This window comes from Cervus canadensis, chromosome 22, assembly GCF_019320065.1.
Source record: "Cervus canadensis isolate Bull #8, Minnesota chromosome 22, ASM1932006v1, whole genome shotgun sequence".
NCBI lineage: Eukaryota > Metazoa > Chordata > Mammalia > Artiodactyla > Cervidae > Cervus > Cervus canadensis.
Window position 1 is genome coordinate 46,672,663 of NC_057407.1, and position 26,970 is coordinate 46,699,632.

The window sequence follows — 26,970 nt, forward strand, 5'->3', positions numbered from 1 at the left end:
CAAAAGAAGCCAGTCACAAAGGCAGTACTAGGACTCTCCTTATACAAGAGACTAAAAAACAGGTAAAACTAGTCTATGGTGTCAGAAGATTGGGTACAATTGTGGGTTGAGTAATAAGATGGAAAGGGGCATCTCAGGATCTGGTGATATGTTGTCTCTGGATCTAGGTGGTGGTCACACGGATGGGTTCAATATAGAATTGCATACATTTATGTTATAGGCATTTCCCACATGTGGACTACAGTTCATTTTTAACGTGAAAAAAAACCAACAGCAACTCTTCATTAAAAAATTCTTCAATATGGGGCTTCTTTAACCTGAAACTACAAAATCAAATCAAATATCCTTATCAATGAGGAAATGTCAAAACAGATCCCTCTAAAATTAGGAATAAGAAAACTATGCCTTCTCTACCACCACTTCTGCTTGGTACTGGAGATATTCACCTGTACAGTAAGTCAAGGAAAAGAAATAAATGGCATAAGGACTTGGACAGAAGACAAGATATCATAATTTATAGGAGATGGGAAGGGAAAACCCAAATGCATTCTTTTGGAAATCCAAAAGAGTCTACAGGTAAAATATTAAAGTTAGCAGTAAAATTACATAAGAGTGCAGAATGAAAAGTTGATAACACAATTTCATTGCATTTCTGTCTCTGCAACAAACATATATAAAATGTAGTTTTAAAAATGATTTTTTATTGTAACATCAATAAATATGAAGTGTTGATATATAAACCTCACAAAAATGAGGAAGAATCTTTATAGAAATATTATAAAACTTTGTTAAAAGACATAAAAGAATTCCTAAAGAGTTGTAGAGAAATATCCTACTTATGCTTTAGAAGACTATATATTAAAAGATATCAGTTCTCCCCCAAACTGACTTAAGGGTTCCATATAACTATAAAAAAATTCTCACAATACTTTTTTGTGATCAACAAACTAGTTCTAAAATTTATTTAGAAATACAAATGCCTATAAACAGCCAAGACACTGCTAAAGAAGAAGAATATGGGGTCTCATCATGTCAGATATGAGTAACTATTATAAAGCTTTGGTAATTAGATCACATAGCTTTACACTCAAAATAATAGGTAGATGAAAGAACCAAAGACAGAACCCAGAAGCAAACCTATTCATAGACAGAATTTTTTTAAGAACAAGTTGGCACTGCAGCTTAGTAAGAAAAGGAACACTTTTTCAACAAATCTTGAGTCAAAATTGATTATCTATATGAAAAAATTACTTAGCCTCCTACCTCAAACCTTACAAAAGAAAACATTTCCAGATTGTTTAAAGATGTACAGACTTTCCTGGTGGTTCAGTGGTTTAGACTCCACGTTTCCACTGCAAGGGGCCTGGGTTCTATCCCTGGTCAGGGAACTAAGATTGTGCATGCTGGAGGCACAGCCAAAAAAAAGTAAAAAATAAGTATAAAACCTTTGATGTTCTGTTTCTCCACTTGGATGGTGACTATATTGGTATTCATTTTATTATTTTTTTAATTGCATATCTGTATTTTCATGTTATAATATTTAATGTATCTTATGATAAATTTTTTTAAAGCCAATCTACAACAAACAGGGAAAAAATGAGGGAGTTGGATAGGATAATACTTACGGATTTCTTCATGCTCTCATTCATTCATACAAGAAACATTTTGGCTATATTATGCGAGGTCCTAAGGATTCCAAGAATAGGAAATAAGCTGGTCCAGACAGTCACTATGCAGTTCCAGGGCCCGCTGAGACCTCACGACACTCTGGCACCAGCCAGTTCCCAACTTCACGGTGTCATTACAAGACTCCACTTTGTGTAAAACACAGCCCATTCACACTGTCTACCAAAAACAAAACAATCCCCCCAAAGCAATCCATTCCCACCAAGAATTTACAAACATTACTGTACCTCTTCCTCCAAGGCTCTGCCACTCTCCTCCTCTTTTCTCCTCCTAATTTCTGTCCCCATCTTTGTCTTTGTTCTCAGGATCAACACAAATTCCTCCTTTGGCACAGCGGTTTGTTTCCTTTGCTCCCCCATCACTCAAGGGATGGGAGCTGACCAAGAGGATGTATGTGCCTACTTTAGCTCAGCTAAAGTGCAGAGAGTGTAGCAACGCTGTCAGAAAAGCACTTCTCTGGGAGGCTTGGAGCCTGGGTTTGCATCGCAGGTGAGCCATCATGCTGTCCTGGAACTCTGGGAGACTCACTATCCTTTAGTCCAGCGCTTCCACACTTTAACGTGCACACAGATCACCTGTGAAAGTGAAAAGTCGCTCAGTCATGTCCAACTCTTTGCGATCTAATGGACTATACCGTGGGTAGCCTCTCCCATCTCCAGGGGTTCTTCCCAACCCAGGGATCAAACCCAGGTCTCCCGCATTTCAGGCAGATTCTTTCTCAGCTGAGCCACAAGGGAAGCCCTTACAGATCACCTGGGAATCATCTTAAATGGCAGGTCATGACTCAGCAGGTCTGAGCCCAAGATTCTGCATGTCAAACTGGCTCCCAAGCAATGCCAATGGGGTCAGTTTGCAGATCACATTTTGACAAGCGGTTAGGATCTTCATCTATAAAATGGGCACAAAGTCTCCATGCAGATGTTGTGATTTAATGAGATAATAAGCATGAATGTGCTTGGGAAATTTTGTAGCCCTTATGAATATGATGAGCTGGGATGTTCTAAGGCTTGTCCAATAAACTTATGGTACGACCTCCCCCCCATACTTCCATTGCTTGACAATCTGAAAAACTACCCATACTCTGCCAATTTGGCAGCTGAGCCCTTCAGAAGTGTCAAATGACCAAGAAGACACACCAGCCCTCAATAAAGAGGTCCCTGGAGAAGAAGGGACCAACATCCGCTGAATCATTGAAAAAGCAAGAGAGCTCCAGAAAAACATCTATTTCTGCTTTATTGACTATGCCAAGGTCTTTGATTGTGTGGATCACAATAAACTGTGGAAAATTCTTAAAGAGATGGGAATACCAGACCACCTGACTGCCTCTTGAGAAACCTGTATGCAGGTCAGGAAGCAACAGTTAGAACTGGACATGGAACAACAGACTGGTTCCAAATAGGAAAAGGAGTACATCAAAGCTGTATATTGTCACCCTGCTTATTTAACTTATATGCAGAGTACATCATGAGAAACGCTGGGCTGGATGAAGCACAAGCTGGGATCAAGATTGCTGGGAGAAACATCACTAACCTCAGATATGCAGATGACACCACCCTTATGGCAGAAAGTGAAGAAGAACTAAAGAGCCTCTTGATGAAAGTGAAAGATGAGAGTGAAAAAGTTGGCTTAAAGCTCAACATTCAGAAAACTAAGATCATGGTATCCGGTCCCATCACTTCATGGCAAATAGATGGGGAAACAGTGGAAACAGTGAGAGACTTTATTTTTTTGATCTCCAAAATCACTGCAGATGGTGACTGCAGCCATGAAATTAAAAGATGCTTACTCTTTGGAAGGAAAGTTATGACCAACCTAGATAGCATATTAAAAAGCAGAGACATTACTTTGTGGACAAAGGTCCATCTAGTTGAGGGTATGGTTTTTCCAGCAGTCGTGTATGGATGTGAGAGTTGGATTGTAAAGAAAGCTGAGTGCAGAAGAATTGATGCTTTTGAACTGTGGTGTTGGAGAAGACTCTAGAGAGTCCCTTGGACAGCAAGGAGATCCAACCAGTCCATCCTTAAGGAGACCAGTCCTGGGTGTTCATTGGAAGGTCTGATGTTGAGGCTGAAACTCCAATACTTTGGCCACCTGATGCGAAGAGCTGACTCATTTGAAAAGACCCTGATGTAGGGAAAGAATGAGGGCAGGAGAAGAGGACAACAGAGGATGAGATGGTTGGATGGCATCACCGACTCAATGGACATGAGTTTGGGTAGGCTCTGGGAGTTGGTGTTGGACAGGGAGGGCTGGCATGCTGCGGTTCATGGGGTTGCAGAGTCACACACGACTGAGCAACTGAACTGAACTGAACTGAACTGGAGAAGAAGGAGAGAGCAATTCAAGGACGTGATGTGGCAGCTGACAGATTTGCACAAGTGCCCAGCCACTTCCAGAGTTAATGGGGTGGGCAAAGAGTCTGCAGAAACAGGAAGTCCTGCAAGAGAGCAAGGAAACACACACACATGCACACACACACACATTATCCAAACCCAGAGAGGGACTCTTGGGTTAGTATCACATTTTCTCTAAAGGTCAGAAGCTCGTTAACCCTTGGCAGATCCACAGAGAGCTGAGAACACAGCCCAGTAAAGATTAGGGCAGGTGCATGGAGGGGCAGATGGTGAGATGGGGCAGGTGAGCTCAGGACCACTTTGGTGCTAGAACTCAGGACCAGAGATGCTCCACAGCCCCATGAACCTTCTCACCTGCCGGGCCCTGGGTTCCACTTCGCACACTGGCCTGCTTCTTTCAGATGCTGCTCATTCTTGAGCGGGCAGCAGAGTGAGTCACCGGATGGAAGGTGTTTAACTAACTGGCTTGCCAAAGTCACAGTGGAGTTACTGGCAAAGCTGACTCCCAAGTCTCCAGCTCCAGGCTGTCCATCAGAAACGCAAGGGCAGGTTATCTGGGTGGCTCCGCTTAGGGATTATCAGAAATTGTTAGCACCTGAAGTGAGGAAGAATGTAAAAAGGACTAGTATTTGTTCAGCACCTACAGTGGATCAGGTGCAGGCTATATGCTAACTAATTTATCCTCACAGCTCATGAAGATGATATTTCTGTTAATCAAATAACATCTATAAAGGTTCTAATATGGTGTATCATGAAGAAGAAAGTTTCTGCAAAATGTCTGGTTATTTGTCCTGCTGCCCCAAGTTACAAAGAATGCAACCCAAGAAGGTATAAGCAACTTAAGCAAAAGTCACCTCTCTAAGTGGAGATTTGAGCTCAGGACCACCAGGCTCTATGTTCTGCATACTTTCCACTATGCTGTGCTGGAAAGGAAACAGGCTGGGCTCTGGTGTAAAACAAATAACTCCTGTTTGCAAGGGGATTTGGGCAAGGTTATTTCTCACCTGGATCTGTGATGGCCTTAGGAATCTTCCCATCTTTAGGTAAGAAGAGTGTACTGGGTTGTAGAGCATCCTGCCCCCAAATTCACGCTCTTCCCAGAGTCCTAGAATGTGATCTTATCTAGAAATCAGATCATTGCAGATGATATTCATTACAATGAGGTCATACTTGAGTAGGGTGGGCCTTTAATCCAATATGACTGATGTCCTTAGAAGAAGTGAACAGACACAGGGAGGATTCCAAAGGGTGACAGAGGCAAAGATTAGAGCGATGTGTCTACAAGTCAAGGAACACCAAGACTTGCCACCAACCACTGGAAAGTAAGACATGGAATGGATTCTCCCCGAAAGGTTTCAGAGAGAACGTGGCCCTGCCTACATCTCAATTTTGGACTTTTGCCCCTAGAACTGTGAGAAAACACATTTCTATCATTTGAGTCACTGAATTTTTGGTAACCTGTCATGCAATCCTGGGAAATTAATACAAAAAGCACTTAAGAAATTTACAGAGTGACTAGTCTCAAAGCACTGCCATCATCACCTTGAGTCAAATGAAAAAAAAAAGAACAAAACTACCTTTAAACTGTGAGACTTGAGGGAGGAAGGGACATTTTGGTCGACGCTGAATTTCCATCACATGCATAAATGTCTCTCGAGCATACGCACTCACACGTACCCTCCCTCCCCTTCTTTCCGCACAGGCTATTTAGAGTGCCCACAATCCACTCAGTGGGGCTGCCCTAGCCTTTCTGGATGAGGTTAGGGGGGCCATTTTATCAGCAGCCATTTCCTGCATTACTGTGACATACTAGGGTTCAGGTGGGGTGACTCTTGCTAGGCGTTTTCAATCTCAGCTGGATTTAGAAGAATCATCCTTTGTCTATGTTGGCATTAACTCCTTAACCACATTCATCTTCCATAAATAAATAACAGTTATGGAATAAGTAAGTGTCATGATTCTCATTATAAATCTATTTCTCAATCTTAGCTGTTTATAAAATTGTGTTGTTGTTCAGTTGCTAAGATGGGTCCAACTCTTTGTGACTCTATGGACTGTAGCCTGCCAGGCTCCTCTGTCCATGGGATTTCCCAGGCAAGAATATTGGACTGAAAAAAAGAAAAGAATATTGGAGTGGGTTGCTATTTCCTCCTCCAGGGGATCTTTCTGACCCAGGGGTTGAATCCGCATCTCCTGTGGTTCCTGCATTGGCAAGTGGATTCTTTACCACTAAGCCATCAGGGAAGCCCTTACAAAATTATAGGGGAATTTTAAAAACATCAGCATCAGGATCCCACTCCAGACCAATGAAATCTGAATCTGAGTCTGTTGCAAATTCCTCCATGTGATTCTCATGTGCAGCTAAAGTGGAGAACCACTGTTCTGGATCTTTGTGGTTGTAAATGTAGTCCATGCACCTAAGCACTGACACCACCTGGGAGCTGGTTAGAAATGCATACTCCTGCCCCACTCCAGATCCGACTCTGCATTCTGACAAGGGAGGGCCCAGGGGATCTGTGTACACACTATATTCAAAAGCCCTGAGCAAGACTGACCCTTTTTTCACCTTGGATGAGAGAAGGAGAATTCCTTTGGCATCCAACACCAAGCCATCAACAAGCACAGGAGGTCCAGCTTTCCTCAGAGATGAGGTTCAAGCTATTTCCTAACAATGCTGGCCATTGAGGGCTGGGATAGCAGCAATGTTGAACTCTGGCTGAATGTCAATTGCAGTCTTACTATTAATATTCTGGTTCTTAGAGTTTTCTGTCTTGGCTACTGTGATTGCATCTCAACCTCCAGGGCCTCTCTGGCAGGGGAGAGGTGGGGAAGGCTGCAGCAGGCACGACTGGGGTGGCTTCTTAGCTCCCAACTGTTCTGTTGCTTTTGGAAATAGTGTCAGCATGCAGGGCAGAGTTCTCACCGGCTGGTGGCAGCGGTGAATTAACTACATCTCTCTTACAGATTCTAAACAAATTCTAGAAATACAGACAGAATTTTTAAATAATGCCATTTTAGCACATTTGGGCAAAGCTAGAATGGAGGACACGGGTTTATTGAATGGATGAACCCAGGAGGACGGTAGCTGAAAATGACATTTTCTCTCCAACCGCTGTCCCTGCCAACTGTGCTGCTGAAAGCTGACTCATCCCTCCTCACATAGATGACTGCTCAGACCCCGCATCTTTCTGAGTCACACTTGGGTGTTAAAAGTCCAGCCCAATAAAATATCAAAGCATTGATCTCTTACCCACCCAACAGTCCCTGGTCCTCCAGCTGGGCCTCCTTCCAAGGAAACTGGCCTCGGGGAGGTGGGAGAGGGTGGCTTCTCCTCCTTGTCCTTCCCTTCTTCTCCCTCCCTCCTCGCTCTGCTCCCCCCACTCTGCCAGGGCCGGGCTGGGCTGGGCAGGCCGGCAGGGTGGGGAGCAGAAAAGGCATATCATGGCTGCTCTGGGAACAGCCTGGCACTGAGGTCCTCTGTGTGGCAGTGCCCGAGGCTGGCTCTTTCCTGTGGAGCATCTCTGTGGGTTTTTCAAGGAACTCCCGTCACTGATCTAGGTGATACACTCTAAGCCTGGCTGCTACCCCCGCATTTCCCATGGACTTCCCTGCTGGTTGTCTTCTCGTGTAGGATGCTCCCAGGACAGTGAAACTCTGGGTTCCCGTGGTCGGGGTTCATCTCTGGCCCTGAGAAGCTCAGGCCCCCCTTCTGGAAGGGCCGGTCTTTCCCAGGTGGCCCATCTCTGGCTCTACTGCAGAAGCACCTCACCTCAAGGACTTCACAAGGCGGCTACCACCAGGTCCGAGAAGACTACCAGTCCTGGCATCTCCAGATTCCGAAGACACAGCCTGGTTCTCCAAGTGATTCTCTTGCGCGTTTCCTTCACGGGTTCAAAGGCCACAGGAGCAGAAGGGGGTGGGCCCCGGAGAGAGGAGGGGGTATACTTCAGGCTCCCTGACCTCTCTTTGTAAGCACATCCTCTCCATCCACTGCAGGGACCATGGACAGCCAGGCCTGCATGCCTTCAGCAGACCTCTGAGGTTCCTGCAGGACCAGCTCTTCCTCCCTCTGACTCGGCCTCAGGGCCGCAAGTGCTGGGATTTAATAACCTAGGGGAAATGCTCAATCAGTGAAGGATGGGGTCAGCGACAAGATCCCTGGCTCCCAGCTGTGGATGGAACAATCATGAGGTTAGTTCTGCACAGTCTCTCAGACCAGGGCAGGGACTCAGACAAGGTAAGAGAGGCTCCAGGGTGCAAGATTTAAGGCAGCACCTACCAGGGTTGTGCGAGAGTGGGTCCCTCCTTAATCTGGCACCCCAAGGGCCTCATCCTTCTCCTGGCCCCATCTCGGAGGGTCCCTAGCGGGATGGGGCCCTGGGTGCTCACAGCAGATCCTACTCAGTAACATCTGGGTCAAGTTCCTCCCTTCAGATCTGAGGTAGGAGATACACAGGCCCCCGGCTGAGCAACTACAGCTGGTCTCCTGCTGATGCTTCAAGACGGGAGGCCAGCAGGAGCACTGGGCCCAGATGGGGTGCATTCTTGTGGGGTTTCCTGGCCAGACACACACCCAGAGGCCCTCAGTCTAGGCGGAAGGACAAAAGGAGGGAGAAGAGGTCAGCTGGAACCCATCTTGGCTGAGAGATGCAAGCCCATACCAGGACCAGATATGAATATGACTGGTCAGAAAGAAAAAAAAAGCAGAAAATTACCTTGATTTAGGCAACCTAAGCCAGCCCCGTTGCACATAACTCACTCTGAGTTCAGCTGCGTGTTCTTTTACATGTATTCTGCTTCTTTTCATAAACACCTTTATCTTTTCACCATCTTGGTCTCTTTGCTGAATTCTTCCTTCAAAGAAGACAAGAACGAAGGTCGTTCCTTTTAGTTTTTCACCACCGGTGTCAGAACCACCTCCCAATAAACTACTTGTACCCTCGTCTCAGGTTTGCTTCTTGGGAATCCAAGACCCTTTCCTGTTTTTACGTATCAACTGTCAGCCTCATCTCCGTCTGCCACTGAGGTAGTGTGAGGCAAGCTCACAGGACTGGGTGTTTTAGCCAATCCTGCCTTTAGGCTTCAGTCTCCCTGACCATAAACCTTCTCCTCCCTGGCAGGAGCCCCCTCTTTCCCTCTGGTTCTGAGCCTGTCAGGCTGCCAGCAGCACCAACAAACCCAACAGATGGGACAGTCCTGGCAACACTGGAACCCTGCTTCCAGCTGGGAACAGAATGACATCATAGGTGATCTTCCTTCAGGCATTTTAGGGCTTTCCTTGTAGTTCAGCTGGTAAAGACTCTGCCTGCAATGCAGGAGACCTGGGTTCAATCCCTGGGTTGGGAAGATCCCCTGGAGAAGGGAAAGGTTACCCACTCCAGTATTCTGGCCTGGAGAATTTCATGGACTGTATAGTCCATGGGGTTGCAAAGTGTCGGACATGACTGAGCGACTTTCACTTCAGGTTTTTGTTTTTTTTTTTCTTCAGGTTTTTAAATTAATGAATTTCAGTTGTGCTGGGTCTTTGTTGTTGCATGGGCTTTTCTCTACTTGGGGCAATCGGGGGCTACTATCTAGTTGCAGTATGCGGGTTTCTCATTGCAGTGGCCTCTCTTGTTTCAGAGCACAGGCGCTAGGGTGTGCGAATTTCAGTATTTGTGGCATACTGGCTCAGAAATTGTGGCTCCCAGACTCTGGAGCACAGGATCAGTAACTGTAACACAAGGGCTTAGCGGCTCTGTGGCAAGTGGGATCTTCCTGGACAGGGATCGATCCTGTGCCTCCTGGCAGGCGGATTCTTTACCACTGAGCCACCAGGGAAGCCCTTCCTTCAGCTTTAAGAAAGAAAAGTCCACAAACCCCCCTCCCCCGAAATTAACCTTAACAATTGGAAACACTCCAAATGCCCAATAGTAGAAGGTTAAAATACAGTATATCTGTACAGTGGAATATACATGGGCATTCAAAATGATGTGAAAGGCGTTTAGTCGTGTACGACTCTTTGTGACTCCAAGGACTGTAGCCCTCCAGGCTCCTCTGTCCATGGGATTCTCCAGGCAAGAATACTGGAGTGGGTTGCCACTTCCTTCTCCAGGGGATCTTGACCCGTGGATCCAACCCGGCTCTCCTGCATTACAGGCAGATTCTTTATGTCCGAGCCACCAGGGAAGCCCTTCAAAATGATATTGTACCTCTATTCTTACTGATGCTGATGAATTTTCATAACATATTAAGTGATACAAAGATTTAAAAAAAAGAAAGAAGCCTACAATGGACAGGTGGGTTGAGACCGGAAGGAGAGTTTTCACTCAGATTTCAGGTCTCTGCCTTCAGTTCCCTCCTTCCTGGCGTTTCTGCTCCCACTTTGCAGTTGCTCTGGCAGCCTCAAGTTCTGACTTGCCCAGAATATGACATGCAGCGTGACAGAAGTAGGCACATGCCCTCTTGTCCTCACATTGACTCACGAAACAGGGCCATGGTCTGGAGACTGGGGGAGCAGAGGAGAAAGTGTGGGAAGAACTCACACCTGAGGAAGGATGTGGGCTTGGGGTCTAGAGGGTGACACCCTGTTAGGGAAACGAAATGGTCTCGTTTAGGCTTCACAGACAAAGCAGAGCAGGCCTCTGACCTTGCTTCTAACCTGCCTGGACACTGCCCTGACTGTGAGTGACTGACTGCTGTGAGTGGAAGCCTTGCAAGCACCATAGATAGAGGCTGAATCTTGAGACTGTTGAGCCCCGGGAGGTGTCCTGGCCAACCAAGTCACAGGCTTAACAACACTCTAAGTTTTATAAGACAAAGCAAACAGCATTAACAGGAAACCAGAGCTGCTATTTGCTCACAGATTGATGATATCAGTTTGCATCCTGGGATTAAAAGTGGGAACCCCGAGGTGCAGTCTTTGAAGTCTCACCCACGGAGCGGACGCGGTGCTTGGGTCCTTTTCCCAACTGGGACTCCAGACGTGCTGTGTCACGGGGACTTCCCAGTGCTGTTTGAGTCTGGATGCTGGTCAAAACCCAATTTGGTGATGTATCCTCTCAGTTCAGTCGCTCAGTCATGACTCTGTGACCGAATGGACTACAGCATGCCAGGCTTCCCTGTTCATTACCAACTCCCAGAGCTTGCTCAAACTCATGTCCATCAAGTCAGTGATGCCATCCACCCATCCCATCCTCTGTCGTCCCCTTATCCTCCTGCCTTCAATCTTGCCCAGCTTCAGGGTCTTTTCCAATGAATCAGCTCTTCACACCTGGTGGCCAAAGTATTCGAGTTTCAGCTTCAGCATCAGTCTTTTCAGTGAATATTCAGGACTGGTTTCCTTTAGGATTGACTGGTTTGATCTCCTTGCATATGTATCCTCTGTTGTTTCTATTTATCTTTTCTTTTAATGTTTTCTTTTAATGTTAGTATATTGAAAGTAAGCTAGATAATCCTCTAACAAACATTTGTATTATTTATTTGTATAGAACGAGTGGCTTATTTTGTTAACAAATCCTTTGAACCTGAGACGAAAGGGAAAACTTTCAGCAAAACACACGTGCAATTATGATTTTGTAGAACAGGAGGAATCCAGGGAAGGGATCATTTTAGAGTTTGGGTGTGATGTTAGTGCTATGCCAAGAAAACCAATCTCATCTTAGTGTCTGCTTTCTTGGGTCACTACCGGCCTCAACTGTTGCAAGTTGGGTTCCCCAGAAGGAGCTCTGAGAGGAAGATGAGGGTGATTACGTTGATTAAGGGGTGCCCTTGAGGTCAACATCTGTGGGAGGGAGAGAAGGAAGGCAAGAATTGAGGAGATGGAGAGGTGAAGCTGTGAAAGCCTCAGCTCACCCCCCACCCCACCTCCCCCAGGAGCTCTGCCATTGGAATAACCCTTCTGAGACGCCTCAGCTTGGGTTGAGACAGTCAGGCCTTTATAACCTGGTATAGACCAGTTATTGGATGCAGGCTGGACCTTTAGCTGAACAATTTCTGAGACTGCCGACAGCAGGGGGCCACCTGCCCACAGCACTCCCAGAAGCTGGGGGAATAAGTCCTTCAGTCTGAAGGGAGACCAGGGCACATCCCAACCGAGTCCTTTGGACCTCTGTCCGTCTCCTCCACCAGACGAGCTCCTTATGGAACACAGCAGAGGGGACAGCTCAGGGACCACCTTCTCCTCTCACAACAGACCTAACGATAATTACGCCTTGGGCCACACTTATTGATGGGTGGACAAGCTGCTTCCTCCAACTTCAAGGAGCCTGCATTCTAAGAAAATCAGCTCTGGTGCCGGCATGCAGGTAGGGGTCTTTGTCAAACAGAGAAAGTCACTATTACTGTGCCCTTTTGAAGTGCTGGCTCCACTTCTGGCTGAGCTGGCTTGTGGGCCTGGTTTTCTCAGGATGAGAAATTGAAGGAGGGATCAGGGGAGAAAGAGGAGGAGGATGGCTGAGGCCCAGAGGGGTGAAGGGCAGGAAGGTGGATGGGGGCAAAGAGACCAGGAAGGCACCAGTAAAAACAAGACCAGCACCGGAAAGAGGACCAAGGTCTGGGGAGTAGGAAGGAGGCTGATTCAGGGACCCTCCTGCCATCTCTCTCTCACACTTGCCTAACTGAACCTCAGCACTCCTAAGCCCACCTGTCTGTTCCACACAGTAGCTCCTGGTTGAAGTACACATTGTCTCCTGCCTGGGGCTTCTCATGTGGCTCAGTGGTAAGAATCTGCTTGCCAGTGCAGGAGACATAGGTTTGAACCCTGGGTTGGGAAGATCCCCTTGAGGAGAAAATGGCACCTCAGTCCAGTATGTCTTATCGGGAGGATCTCATGGACAGTGGAGCCTGGTGGGCTGCAGTCCATGGGGTTGCAAAGAGTCGGACACGGCTGAGCACCCATATGAGCACCTGCTTAGTTGCACTTAGCTCCTGATGATAAGACTCAAGCAGACTTTCCTCATTACCAGCCTATTCAATGTCCCCCATACACTCAGCCTCCCAGCCTCCAAAACAACCATTTCACCCCATACTCTGTCCTCACTCTCAGCCAGTTGCCTTGCTTCTTGGCTTCCCCTGTGGCTCAGCGGTAAAGAATTTGCCTACAATGCAGGAGACACAGGAGATGCCAGTTGGGATCTGATCCCTGGGTTGGGAAGATCCCCTGGAGGAGGACACGGCAACCCACTCCAGTATTCTTGCCTAGAGAATCCCATGGACAGAGGAACCTGGCAGGCTACAGTCCATGAAATCTCAAAGAGTCAGACATGACTACGCAACTGAACATGCCCTGTACACCCTAATTTCACTGAAAAACTAGAATCAATCAAAACGGCTATTTTGGCGGCAGGGCCTGGGCAGCCAGAGCGCAGGCCTCAACTCTGGGCTCCAAACACCATGTGAGGGGGACTTTGGGGCTGAGGGGAGCTGGCGCCCCCCAGGGGAGATGTGACCCCACACCCCTACCCTCTGGGCCATATGCAGGATGCCGGCCTCTGCCCTACAGCAGTCACCAGAGAGATGAGTAACAACAAACAGCAGTGGTCAGCAGTGTTCGTGATCCTCTTTGCCCTCATCACCACCCTCGTCCTCTGTAGCTCCAACAGTGCCAGTGAGGTCTCTCATTACAGCTCCCTATGGGGCCGGATCCGCCAGCTGGTCAACCTCAAGAAGTGGAGCATCACTGATGGCTACATCCCCATTCTCGCCCACAAGACACTGCCCTCCCGGTGCCACCAATATGATTGTCACCAGCTCCAACCACCTGATTTGCTAGGTACCAAACTGGGCCCTGAGGTCAAGCAGGCTGAGTGCACAATCCGCATGAACAACACACCCACCACAGACTACTCAGACCACCTTGTGGGTAACAAGACCACCTTCCGCGTAGTGGCCCATTCCAGTGTATTCCGTGTGCGGCCGAGACTCTAGGAGTTCATCATCCAGACCTCCGAAACCCTGTTCATCTTCTGGGGTCTCCCAAACAAGATGCAGATGCCCCAGGACAGCCTGGTGTGCATCATCCAGAGGGCAGGCCTGGTGTTCCCCAACATGGAAGCTTACACCATCTCTCTTGGCTGCATGACCCAGTCTGATGACCTCTTCCAGAGTGAGACAGGCAAGGACAGGGAAGAGTCCTACTCGTGGTTGAGCACAGGCTGGTTCACTGTTGAGTCACAGGTGGTGACTGCGGTGGAGTAGCGTGACCCTGTGCACATCTGTGGCATGGTGCCCCCCAACGACCGCAGCAGCCCCTCCTACAGCGCATGCCCTACCACTACTACGAGCCTAAGGTGCTGGACGAGTGTGCCACCTACACTCAGAATGAGAAGGGCAACCACCCTCCCTTCATCAGGAAGAAGAGGGTCTTCTCTTGCTGGGCCCAGCTGTACGGAATCACCTTCTCCTAACCCTGCTGGACCTAGGCCACCCTGCCTATGGGGCTCTCACGAGGGACAAAGGAGAAGTGGGAGTCCACGCAGGCCATCTCCTGACCCATCATGGCTTCCAGGAGTGTCTTCCGGCCCATCAGACCTTGAAGAGGGTGTATCCTCCAGCCATTCAGGGCCTGGGGGAATCTCTTGGCCAAACAGGGATTTGGGTTTCTATATGGTTATTGGGTGTCAAGGGTATTTCCTGTCCAGTCAGGGTCTGAGCACAGTCAGTCAGAGTAATCTGAGGCTAAGGTCATGTCCTTTCCCGTGAGGCCTGGGTTCAGAGCCCCAGGGTGGACCCCAAATCACTTCCTATTGGCTGGGACAGGGGGGTCCTGTTCCAGGAAGCTGAGAACTTTGTGTCGCCCCCTCACTTTCCAGAGCCAGAGAGAGGTTGTGTGGGGGTAAGAGGCCAGGCTGGGGCATTTGTGGGGTTGGGGGATCTCCAGGGGTGAGAGACTGGTGAGACTGGCGACTGGTGTCTTGGTCCTCTCCCTGGGATTTGCCTCTGGAAAAATGACATCTGCATCTCTCATGCTCAAGTGAAAAACAGAATCTATTTTCTCTGCAAATGACCCTATTTCGTTCCTTTTAGGGGTAGACTAATATTCTATGGGGGGGGAGTGGTGATGGGAGGGAGGCCCCAGAGGGAGGGGATATATGTATACATATGGCTGATTCATTTCACTGTGCAGTAGAAACTAACATACATTGTAAAGCAATTACAGTCCATAAAAACAAAACAAAAAGAATCATAATCCATTAACTCCTCTCTTTGCCTCACCCTGTACATCCAATCCTCTAGCACGTCTTCTTGTTCCAACCTTCAAAATATATCTGAACCCACAGCATCTCCCACTAGAACTACAGTACTCGCTTCGCCACTCTCTCCAGTCACTCATTCCTTGACAATCCCCACTCTGGCGACGCTGTCCATTTTCTGGTCCGTCCCGCACAAGCTGTTTTCCTGGGAGGAGAGTAAGGCAGAGGTGAAGGGACACACACTGGAGCAACCGCCTGATTCAAAACCCTACGTGTGGGCTTCCATGGTGGCTCAGTGGTAAATAATCTGTCAATGTCGGAGACAAGGATTCGAGCCCCGATCCGGGAAGATCCTACATGCCGTGGAGCAGCTAAGCCCGAGCACTACAACTACCGAGTGTATGCTCTGGAGCCCGGGAACCACAACTACTGAGGCCGTGCTGCAGCTGCTGAAGGCCGCCGGGTCTAGAGTCCATGCTCCGCAACAAGAGAAGCGACCACAGTGAGGAGCCCACACACCGAAACTACAGAGTAGCCTCCACTCACCACGACTGGAGAAAAGCCTGTGTATCAACGAAGGCCCAGCCCAGCCGAAAATAAATACATAAATAAATAAATATTTTTTTAAAAACCCATCTATGGGTTTTTACTCAGCCGTCAAAAAGAATTCATTTGAACCAGTCCTAATGAGATGGATGAAACTGGAGCCCCTTATACAGAGTGAAGTAAGCCAGAAAGATAAAGAACATTACAGCATACTAACACATATATATGGAATTTAGAAAGATGGTAACGATAACCCTATATGCAAAACAGAAAAAGAGACACAGAAATACAGAACAGACTTTTGAACTCTGTGGGAGAATGTGAGGGTGGGATATTTCAAAAGAACAGCATGTATACTATCTATGGTGAAACAGATCACCAGCCCAGGTGGGATGCATGAGACAAGTGCTCGGGCCTGGTGCACTGGGAAGACCCAGAGGAATTGGGTGGAGAGGGAGGTGGGAGGGGGGATCTGGATGGGGAATACGTGTAAATCTATGGCTGATTCATATCAATGTATGACAAAACCCACTGAAATGTTGTGAAGTAATTAGCCTCCAACTAATAAAAAAATTAAAAAAAAAAAAAAAAACCCATCTATGATCAGCCACGTGCCCTGGGGCAAAATTATTCCACCTCCTCTTTCCTCACATTTCTTACTTGTAAAGGAGGGATAACAAATATGTATTTGCCTTATAGAACTCTTCTGAGGGTTAAAGGGAGTCCTCTCCCCTAACAGCTCAAAACTGCAATCACTTACTAAGCACCTGTGAGAGGCCAGGCTTCCTGCTCAGTCCAGTACACATTTCTGTTTTTTAAATTGGATACACAACATACCTGGGGACAAGTGACAGTGGGCCAGGGGCACTCTAAGCCACAAGATAAATGTTTAAAAAAAAAATCTTGAATACAGTTGACAATGGGGAAAGACCATTCCATGAAAAGAGACCATTTATGTAATGGTGTGGGAGGAATAACATTAAGCAAGGACTTAATGAATACTTATTGTATCAGGCATTGTTCTAGGAGCTTTACAAATACCAACTTACTCAATTTTTTAGCAGCTCTATGAAGCAAGTCCGGTATTGTGCCCATTTTATAAGTGAAGAATAAAAAGAAGACGTTGAGTAACATGCTGAGGTCACCTGGCTATTCCAGACAGGATTTGGAATCTGGCAGCGTGGCCCCAGCGTGGGTCCCTCTAACTTCCACCTTCCACGGTCTCGCTGTGAAACAGCTGCCAAGGGACAGGGCTTGAAAGGACACAGGTTTCACCAGAGATGAGTGACTGGAAAGAGACAAGTGGAAAAGAAGAGATAGGAATGAAGAATGGTAGCTTTGGGTGCTCTCAACCTGGGCTTGAATCCCAGCTCAGCCACAGCCCACCTGTGCTTGGACCCAGTACACAGGTTTCTTACCTGTAAAATGAGTTCACAGCTATATCTTAGGCAGTTGGGTACATAAATAGCACCCACTGCTTATTAACCGTCCTTCTCCTTTAGGATCTTCTTCCTGTTATTATGGGCTTCCCTTGTGGCTCAGTTGGTAAAGAATTCGCCTGGAACGCAGGAGACCTGGGTTCGATCCCTGGGTTGGGAATATCCCCTGGAGAAGGAAAAGGCTACCCACTCCAGTATTCTGGCCTGGAGAATTCCTTAGGGTCACAAAGAGTTGGACACGACTGAGCGACTTTCACTTCACACTTCCTGTTACTGTAAAAGAGTTGAGCTCTTCTAGATCCTAATTTGGAGAAGGCAATAGCAACCCACTTCAGTACTCCTGCCTGGAAAATCCCAGGGATGGAGGAGCCTGGTAGGCTGCAGTCCATGGGGTTGCGAAGAGTTGGACACGACTGAGTGACTTCGTTTTCACTTTTCACTTTCATGCATTGGAGAAGGAAATGGCAACCCACTCCAGTGTTCTTGCCTGGAGAATCCCAGGGATGGCGGAGCCTGGTGGGCTGCCATCTATGGGGTCGCACAGAGTCGGACATGACTGAAGCGACTCAGCAGCAGCAGCAGCAGCAGATCCTAATTTACTATGATGCTATGATAAAAGGGTCAATCCACCAAGAAGACATAGCATCTGTAAATGTGTATGTGAAAACAGAGCTGAAAAACATATAAAGCAAAACTTGATAGAACAAAAGGAGAAAAAGACACATCAACAACGATGATTGTGGGGCCTCCCTGTGGCTCAGTGGTAAAGAATCCACCTGCCAATGCAGGAGACACAGGTTCGCTCTCTGGCTCAGAAGATCCCATACACTTTGGAGCTACTAAGACCATGTGCCATAATCATTGAGCCTGTGCTCTGGAGCCTGGGAACCACAATTACTGAGCCCACGAGCCACAGCTAAAGAAGCCCATGTGCCCCAGAGCCTGTGCTAAGCAGCACGAGAAGCCACTGCAACGAGAAGCCAGCGCACCGCAACTGCAGATGAGGCCCCGCTGTCGGCAACTGGATTGAAAAGCCTGTGCAGCAACGAAGACCCAGCCCAGCCAAAAATCAATAAATAAATCTTTAAAAAAAACAACAACGATAATGGTGGACTTTAAAAACCCTCCCTCAACAATAGATAAAGCAACTAGACAGAAAATCAGGATCTACGAGAGCTCAACTCCACCATCAACTAACAGAATCTCACTGACATTTATAGAACACCCAACAATAGCAGGATACACATTCTTTTTAAAAGCTCAGAGATCGGGAGGTGGGAGGGGGGATCGGGATGGGGAATACGTGTAAATCTATTGCTGGTTCGTGTCAATGTATGACAAAACCCGCTGAAGAAATAAATAAATAAATAAAATTTTAAAAAAATAATAAAAAAAATAAAAGCTCAGAGATCAAATACTAACAGAGACTATATCCTGGTGAATAAAATAAACCTCAACAAATTTAAGAGAATTTAAATCATATAATCAAATCTCTGACCATAATGGAACTTAACTAGAAATCGGTAACAGAAAAATTTCCAAATACTTGGAAAGGAAACAACACACTTCGGATTAACCATGGATCAGAGAAAGTCTCAAGAAAAACCAAATATACACAAACACACACATAGTGAATTGAGTTATTCTTAGTACCATTTATGCTAACTTATGGCTTACAGAGAACATCGCTGTTAAATCTAATGTACTGACCACTCCACGTCGGTACACTACATACATGGTCACATACAGTATCCCATTTAATTCTCACAAAAACTCTAAGAAAGAGAGTTTCTATTATTATTCCCATTTTGTTAATGCGGCAACAGAAGCTTACATCAGCTAAATAGCTTGTCTGACGTCTCAGAGCTATTAATAAATGACAAAATCAGCTAAATTGAAGCACCAGAACTTTGTGAAAATGTCAGGTTTCACGGAATATCCGGAAACCTGCCACAGATGACAACCCTACCTAACCAACCCCTTTATAACTAAGTCATATCTCCACACCCTTACCAAAACACTGCCCACCATCTGGAGTGAAATAGGCTTTCTCTCCAGCCCCTGATACCTGCCAGGAGGGGGGAAATTCAAAGGGAGAGAAGGACCACAAAGCCCTTCGCATGAGCAGGAGAGATGCAGACATCTCTGAGGTCATAAATGCCAATACCTCTTTTGGTATGAGTCAGAGGGTTCATTGAGAACATCAAGATAGTTTTATTTCCAGATAAACATCAGAACAGAAATAAAAATAGTTATTTGACCTATGAAATACAGAAAAGTTCATATGCTTTTTTCTAGGGTGGGGTGGCAAGAGTGGATGCAAGAGATTTTAAAACTGTACTTAATTTTTATTTTTAGCCCTCTGTGTGTGTGTATGCGTGTGTGTGCACGCATGCGCCAAGTCATGTCTGACTCTTTGAGACCCCACGGACTGTAACCTGCCAGGCTCTTCTGTCCATGGAATTTTCCAAGCCAGGATACTGGAGTGGGTTGCCATTTTCTACTCCAGGCGATCTTCCTGACTCAGGGACTGAACCCGCATTTCTTGTGTCTCCTGCATTGCAGGAAGATTCTTTCCCACTGCACCACCTGGGAAGCCCCTTTAGCTCTGTAATAATGCCAAAACTGTAAACAATATTCAAAATTTATAACAAAATATAGCTGTCCATATAGCTGTCCCTTGTCCCCAAACCCCATACTAGTCCCACACTCCAGAAAAAGATCACAAAAAATACTTTCAGTTCCTTTCCCCCTCTGGTATTTACCTTCAAAATTTCTAAATAGTAGGCTTATCCTGGGGCTTCCTGCGTGGCTCAGATAGTAAAGAATCTGCCTGCCATGTGGGAGACCCAGGTTTGATCCCGGGGTCAGGATGATCCCGTGGAGAAGGGACCAGCAACCCACTCCAGTATTCTTGCCTGGAAAATCCCATGGACAGAGGAACCTGGTGGGCTACAGTCCATGGGGTCACAAAGGCTTATCCTACCATTTCTCAATTTATAACTTTTATTTTCTGTTGATCTGCTGTTGAGAAGTTTGAGGATTTGGTCCTCTTCCCCTCCTGACTCCTTTAACCTCACATAACATTTCAAAAAGACGGCTCCTAGGTCCTCATAGTTGACAATACACTGTATGTAGACTTTTAAGTCCGAGGGTTTGTTTGTTTTTTTCATCCCATTGAAAATTTCTTCTTATCTGCCACTTAATGCCTCAATGTATGATGATAATACCTCATCATACAGAAGTCTCTAATTTTTTTTCAACTGCTTCCTTGTTTTGGAATTTGAGTGGATTTCAACTTTTTTCTACTGTAAATAATATTAAAAAAACACTTGAACATGCATTTTAAAAACAACATTTAAACATCTAAGGATTCTTAGATGAGGAATTAATGAATCAAAATGTACATTGTCAACTATGAGGGGGAAATGGCCACAGAAAATACACTGGGTGGTGTAAGAGCAAGTACAGAATAAAAATAGAGAGTTAATTCTCCTTGTCGCAAATAAGGAAAGAGACTTTTCTCCCCTCTCCCTTTTGTTTCAGAATTTCTCTGTCCTACTCGAATGTGCATACATCTTTATAATGACCTCATAACTGAGGATCATTTCCTGAGGACCTGGGAGCCATCTTTCTAAAGAGCAAAGTGTATCCCAGTTTCCATGGAAGGATGACAGCCTAACTGGTGGCCCCTTGTTCCAATCTACAGTGAGAGCTTGTTTCTCCTCTGATTAAGGCCAACACGGGGTCTCCCCAAATACTCTGGTAAATGTGGAGCCAACTACATGTGACGAAAGGTGCTGCTGAGTCCTCTTGCTGCTGCTGCTGAGTCGCTTCAGTCGTGTCCGACTCTGTGACCCCATATATGGCAGCCCACTAGGCTCCTCCGTCCCTGGGATTCTCCAGGCAAGAACACTGGAGTGGGTTGCCCTTCCCTCTTACTCGGGGCCTAGTTATTGCTCACCTCGAGAATGTGTATGTAAGGGGCTGTATCCGCTTGGCTAAATAAGGGGGTGCGATTATGTTCCACCTTTGCCATCTCTTAGCAGATTGCTTGCGATGTGATCACATTCTGAACTTGTGGCTCAGATGGTAAAGCATCTGCCTACAATACGGGAGACCCGGGTTCGATCCCTGGGTCGGGAAGATCTCCTAGAGAAGGAAATGGCAACCCACTCCAGCACTCTTGCCTGGAAAATTCCATGGACGGAGGAGCCTGGTAGGCTACAGTCCATGGAGTCCCAAAGAGTTGGACACAACTGAGCAACATCAATGTCAATATGTCAATATATATAGTATAAATGCACATTCCGGTTTAAAATAGTATATATATTCAATAATAAAAGTGTTTTCTTCCTCTGCTGCCTTTGTGGAGAGGTTTTTCTGGGCTGGGAGAAGATTTCGCTTTTTTAAACTATATTCTTTCTATAACCAAGCAGGACTTTGTGGGGCCTCTCCAGACAGACCCCTCCCCCCAAGTCCTCTGCTATACTTACCCTCTGAAAGTACCTAGATAACAGTATCTGCTGCAAATTTCCTGAGTTGCCTTACAGATGCTTAAACCTCCACCAAATGGAAAAAGTTAACTGCTTGATGACCATGAGTATGTAGCCCCCAGACTTTCTGGAGCCTGAGGACTGATAATGTTAGCCCCTGTGACACTGCCCTGTTACCTCACCATCAGCCAATTAGAAAATTGTGCAAGAGCTGAGCACATGCACTTCAATTCCCTTCCCTCATCTGGCCTGTAAAAATGCCCTCCCTAAAACCCATCATGGAGTTCAGTTTTTTTTTTTTGGGCATTAGGTTACCCAGACTCCTTGGCTGACACCTTAAAATAAACTCTGCACTTTCCTTCACCCCAACTCAGAGTCAGTAGCTTGGCTTTTTACTGCACATGGGCAGGCAGACCCAAGTTTGGTTCCATAAGATCTCAACAATGGCACTCTGCCATAATGATATTAACATTTGCCATCCCTGGATGGAGTGGAATCCCACTGCTAACAAGGTGTAAGCTCATCACTACATTAGTTTTTCACACCAGAGAGTGAAAGTCTGTGTGTGCGCCTAGCCTTGGAAACCTCAGGCCTAGTACCACGTCCTATAGCTCTTCAGACTCTATTTCAGAGAATGACCTTTTTCGCCTTTTCAATCACTTGTGCATGGCTCCTAAACATTCTACAGATGCCACTGGGCATCTTAGCCAGGTCTTGTGCTGTCCTCTCCCCACTGAGAATAGCTCCCATCACATCTTTAAATTGAGGCTCTTTTCACCGTATCCTGTCCTTGAACTTCTTTCAACCACAGACTATGACAATTTTCCAAGATGCACCATCCTCTGTTCCTGACAAGACCCTGTGAGTAAAGAGTCTATGGAGAATCTGCTAGCAAGAAGACACTCTAACATGACGTAATTCACAGAAATGATAAGCCATCACCTTTACCGTGTCCTCATTCCATGGTGAGAATCGAGTTGCAGGTCCTGCCCGGTTCAAGAGGAGGGGATCATACAAGGGTGTGAATGGCAGTTGAGGGGATCATTGGACCATCCTCGAGTCTACCCATCACAGTCTTCTGAGAGTTTGATTAGACACAGGCTCATACCTCCTCATCCTGTGATCCATGCCTCCTAACCTTCCTTAATTTTTTCTACCCTTTTGTCTTGCAGTGCAATTCTGGTAGTATCTTCAGAGCTTTCTTAAAGTTCACAAATTCTTCTTCTCCTGTGTTTAACCTTAACTCATGTGTTGCATTTTGCATTTTTAGTCATTTTGTATTTCTTATTTCCAGAATATCTACTGTTTTCTATATCACAAAAAGTAATTTCCACAGCCTTGCTATTTCATCATATTCCACTATTTTTATTTTTTGAAATACATTAATATATTAGTTTTAGTCTTTATTTACAATTTCTGTATCCAAAGTCCTCACGGGTTTGGTCTCGAGGTTTGATGTTTTTGGTTAATTCTGATCATTGCTGGCTCAGTTCCCCGTATGTTTTGATTTTCCATTTGATTGGATTTTTGATTGTGAACTCATATTACTTGGAATTTTACCTAAAATTCTGCCTTTTCCACCCTGCTCTGCCTATTTGGATCTATTTTCACCACATCAGGCATGTAGCCCTCTGTATCCCTTCCCGTGACGCTGCCTCAGCTTGAATAGGGTTCTCCCAGCAAGATCCCTAATCTGCTGTACCCAACTCTCTGCTTCCAGCTCTGGAAGCCTCTCCTTCCCTTGGTCCTTTTAAGCCTGAAAGTGGTAGCAGTTCATTTTGCTGTTATGCTGTGGGGACGAGGTTGCTGCCTCAGTCCCTGCGGGGCTGCTATTTGCCCCTATCTTTGTAAATAGCCCCACCCTTTTTTAAAAAATTAGCTGCAGCAGATCATCATTGGGGCACACGGGACCTTTAGTTGTCGCACATGGGATCTAATGCCCTGACCAGGAATCCAAGCCAGGCCCCTTGTGTTGGGAGTGTGACGTCTTAGCCACTGGACCACTGGGGAAGTCCCTAAATAGCCCTTTACAAATCAACTACCTGATTCAATAGAGAGTCCATACTTGACCCACTTACGCGCCTTCCCAGCCTGCTCAGCCCTGCTGGCCTTCCGAACACTGACTGCTTCCCAGTTGGAGTGTCCCATGGTGTCAGCATCCCCAGGGGCTAGGTGACGGCTGTGGGCAGCCTCTGTCACGTCCACTGCACCCGCAGACGTGCCCGCTCTGCCTCTAGGTCTGACCTGCCTGTACCCAAGGAGCCTCTGGCCGTCCCAGTGGCTGCCCAGAGAGCCCAGGTTACAGAACCCAGAAATGCAGGGAAGTGAACGCCCCAGGGGCGAAACGTGGACCAGAGAGGTTTAAGAGAAAGAGAGGATTAAACCGCTTGCTCTTTGCCCCTGCAGGTGACTGTTCTAAGAGGTGGTGGCTCCCCGTGTCTCAGGGAGAGGTCCCACACGCCCTGGTGACCAGTGCTCTTCCTCGTGAAGCTGTGGCCAGCTCAGGAATAAACCACTGTGTACTGTTCCTCTCCCAGCCTCACTTCCCTTTTCCCTTCACTTTGTTTTCTTGACTCACACATCCCAATATGGCAATTACTACACAGGCTTTTTGCGTCAGCCTCTGCTTTCTAGGGACGGAGCTAAGACAGGCACTGAGGGGGCTGTCCTTTGAGGACTCTGGCTCTGTGTGGGCCTCAGACAGACTCCCTCCTTCCAGCCCAGCCTTTGTCTCCTTGTCTCCTCACTGCAGAGGTACAGTTCATGAAGACCAGGCTCCCGACCTCAGGGACCCCAGGGTGCCCAGGGTGACGCAGGCTCCGGTTTTCCTCACTTTTCTGAATTTGCATTTCAGGCTCTGAGATCTTTCTGGGCTTTTCTGCCACATCAGTCATTTATTTTAAAAGGTGTTTTAAAATAGTCACCCAGTTTCTTAGGTAGCCTGAACCAGAAGGGTGGCCCTAGACTTTCTCATTGACTATATTACCTGGAAACCCTCTTTCTATTTTGCATTTTTTTCTCTACCATTTTCTTTCTTTTCCTCAGCCCACTGTCTTTCATCCCTTCCAGGATTTGACGTAGGCATAGTCTCTGGAAGGCAGAGACTCCAGACTGAACCTTTGGAATTCAAAGTTCTGCACCCTTATCCTACCCCCAGCCTCAGCTCAGGGCTCCATGAATCTGCTAGAACAGGCCAAAAGCAGGCAAGCACACTCCGTGTATCTCTTGGAGAGGCCCTAGGGAGGATGTGGACTCGCCGTCTCATCATCCATCTGAGTGGAAAGCGGGCACACACGCGTGGGCTCAGCCCTCCAGCCACCCCTGCTTCTCACACACAGAGGCAGGGCTGGAAGAATGACTCAAAAGCATTTCGAAAATAGCTGTCCATGGCCCCTGACGGTCAACTTACATATGGCTCTGACACTCCGAGTCATGAGCGCCCTTTGGTCACAGCGAGGTCCCAGATGACATCATCCGTGAGATGTCGCATCGGCCCGTGCACCCCAGACGTGTTGTTCAGAATCGGTCACCTGGCAAATGAAGGGTCAGTGGAAAAGCAGCTGCCAATAGCGACAGAGAAGAATGGGCAGTTTCACGAACCCTGTGTGTGCCAGCTGCCTGCCTTTCTGAAGGTCTGCCTGACTGTCCCCCCGCCCAGGTGTTACCTCAACAGGAACCCTTCTGAAGCCTGGTCACCCACAGTGTGGTGTCTCCAAAGACCACCCTGGCGATGGGGGGCCCAGGTGCACAGCTGAATTCCAGGAACTCTTGAAGGGAACCAGCTTTTCCATGGCGGCCTCCAGGGAAAAATCCATTCAGTTACAGGACTGAGACCTGGCCCCCTTGTCCAGCTGCCTCACCCCTTGCCCTGAATGTCAGTGACCTCTGGATGTTCCCCAGGGCCCCGGAGAGTGGCCTGGTGGGCCTCAAGACCTCATCCTTCTCCTCTCCACCGGGCCTTTTAACTTCTCTGTCCCTCCTCCCTCATCCAATCTCCGCTTCCCCCCCCAAACCCGCCCCGCCCATGTCTTCAGCAGATTCCTTGTTCACTCTTGTGCTTTACCGTTTTCCTTGTGTTTGGTAAACTTTGTGAGTCAGTCACTGTCATTTCTGTGTGTTTTGGGGTGAGGCAGAAGCCTAGCTAAGCAGGCCTTGAGGTGTGCATCCATCAGGGTAAAAGAGGCACATGGCTTCAGCTCTGCCTGCAAAAGGCTTCTGAGTGTGGGGGCAGGAGGGGTGCTCAGTGAATACATGACTTGTTCTCCTGAATGCTCCCTCTGAACATCCTTCTCAGTCTTTCTCACAGAAGTCCTTTCAAGTCCTATCCTGACGCCGGGCTTTCTCTCCTTCTCGCTCCCACCCGGCACACTTGCTTTCTGCCAGCCTGTCTGTGTGTCTGTCTCTGCACCTGTCTCCACTCTCCTCCCCGGCCCCTTCTCCCTGAGAAGAGGGGCAGGTGAGTGGGGACTGGGAACAGGGTGCAGCCCCCGGGGCTCGGCCTGGAGAGGAGGGATGGAGACATCTGCTGGGTGACTGCTGAGTCCGCCTGGCCCTGCCCGGTTTCTCGACCTTTCCAGGCAGAACTGCTTCCGCTCATACTCTTCCATCTGGGGGGAAGGAGCCCCGAGGTTGAGTTCCAGTGCCCGACCCTGGCCCTGCACCCAGCGCCTGCGCCCACCAGCCATCTGCCCCCTTTCACCATTTCCCCTTCACCCTGTGGGGGTCCCCAAGACAAGCACACTTACTCGGGGATTTTTAGGGCTTGGATACCATTTCCCGAGAAGCCTGGGATCTCCCAAAGAACAGGGCTGAGCTGGGCTTGACTGGGTGACCACGGCCCCTCTGAGGGAGGCCCTGGAAGTGGGGGCCAGCCCTCGGAGAGGAGGAAGGCCCAGCCGTGGGAGCTCTCCAGGTCCAGCTTCCGCCCCTCAGGCACTCACCCGCTGGCGGCGTGGGCGGCGGCCGCCCTTCCCAGCTGCCCTTGTGACTGGCTCCCTCTGGCGGCTGCCGCGGGAAGTGCTGACGAGGTCAAAGTGCAGCTGTCGACGTAGGTCAGGACACAAGGTTCCTGTAAACCCCAAGAAGACAAATGTTATTCTCTGTTCTGCAACCTTTTACCTCTACAGGAATGGCAAAGTGTTATGTCTTTAAGGTCAGAACCTTGAGAATGGGCTCTCCGGCGTATTTCAGGCTATAGGCAGCATTCTTAACTGGAAACAAAAGCAAGACAGTACAAAGGTTAGGCGGAACAGATCTGATATGGAGTCAGGTTTGTTCT

General features: G+C 47.5%; 1 long non-coding RNA gene and 1 pseudogene across 1 annotated transcript; one reads left to right on the top strand and one right to left on the bottom strand.

The window, feature by feature from the left end:
• Window positions 1–894: 894 nt before the first annotated feature.
• On the bottom strand, window positions 895–26,599 carry LOC122424504. Its single transcript, XR_006264453.1, has 7 exons — window positions 26,438–26,599; window positions 25,102–25,222; window positions 16,807–17,045; window positions 8,800–8,894; window positions 5,045–5,162; window positions 4,395–4,635; window positions 895–2,261 (listed from the first exon to the last, which is right to left on the bottom strand). It is a non-coding gene; the product is annotated as an uncharacterized LOC122424504 (long non-coding RNA).
• On the top strand, window positions 13,466–14,440 carry LOC122424500 (annotated as a pseudogene).
• Window positions 26,600–26,970: the final 371 nt, after the last annotated feature.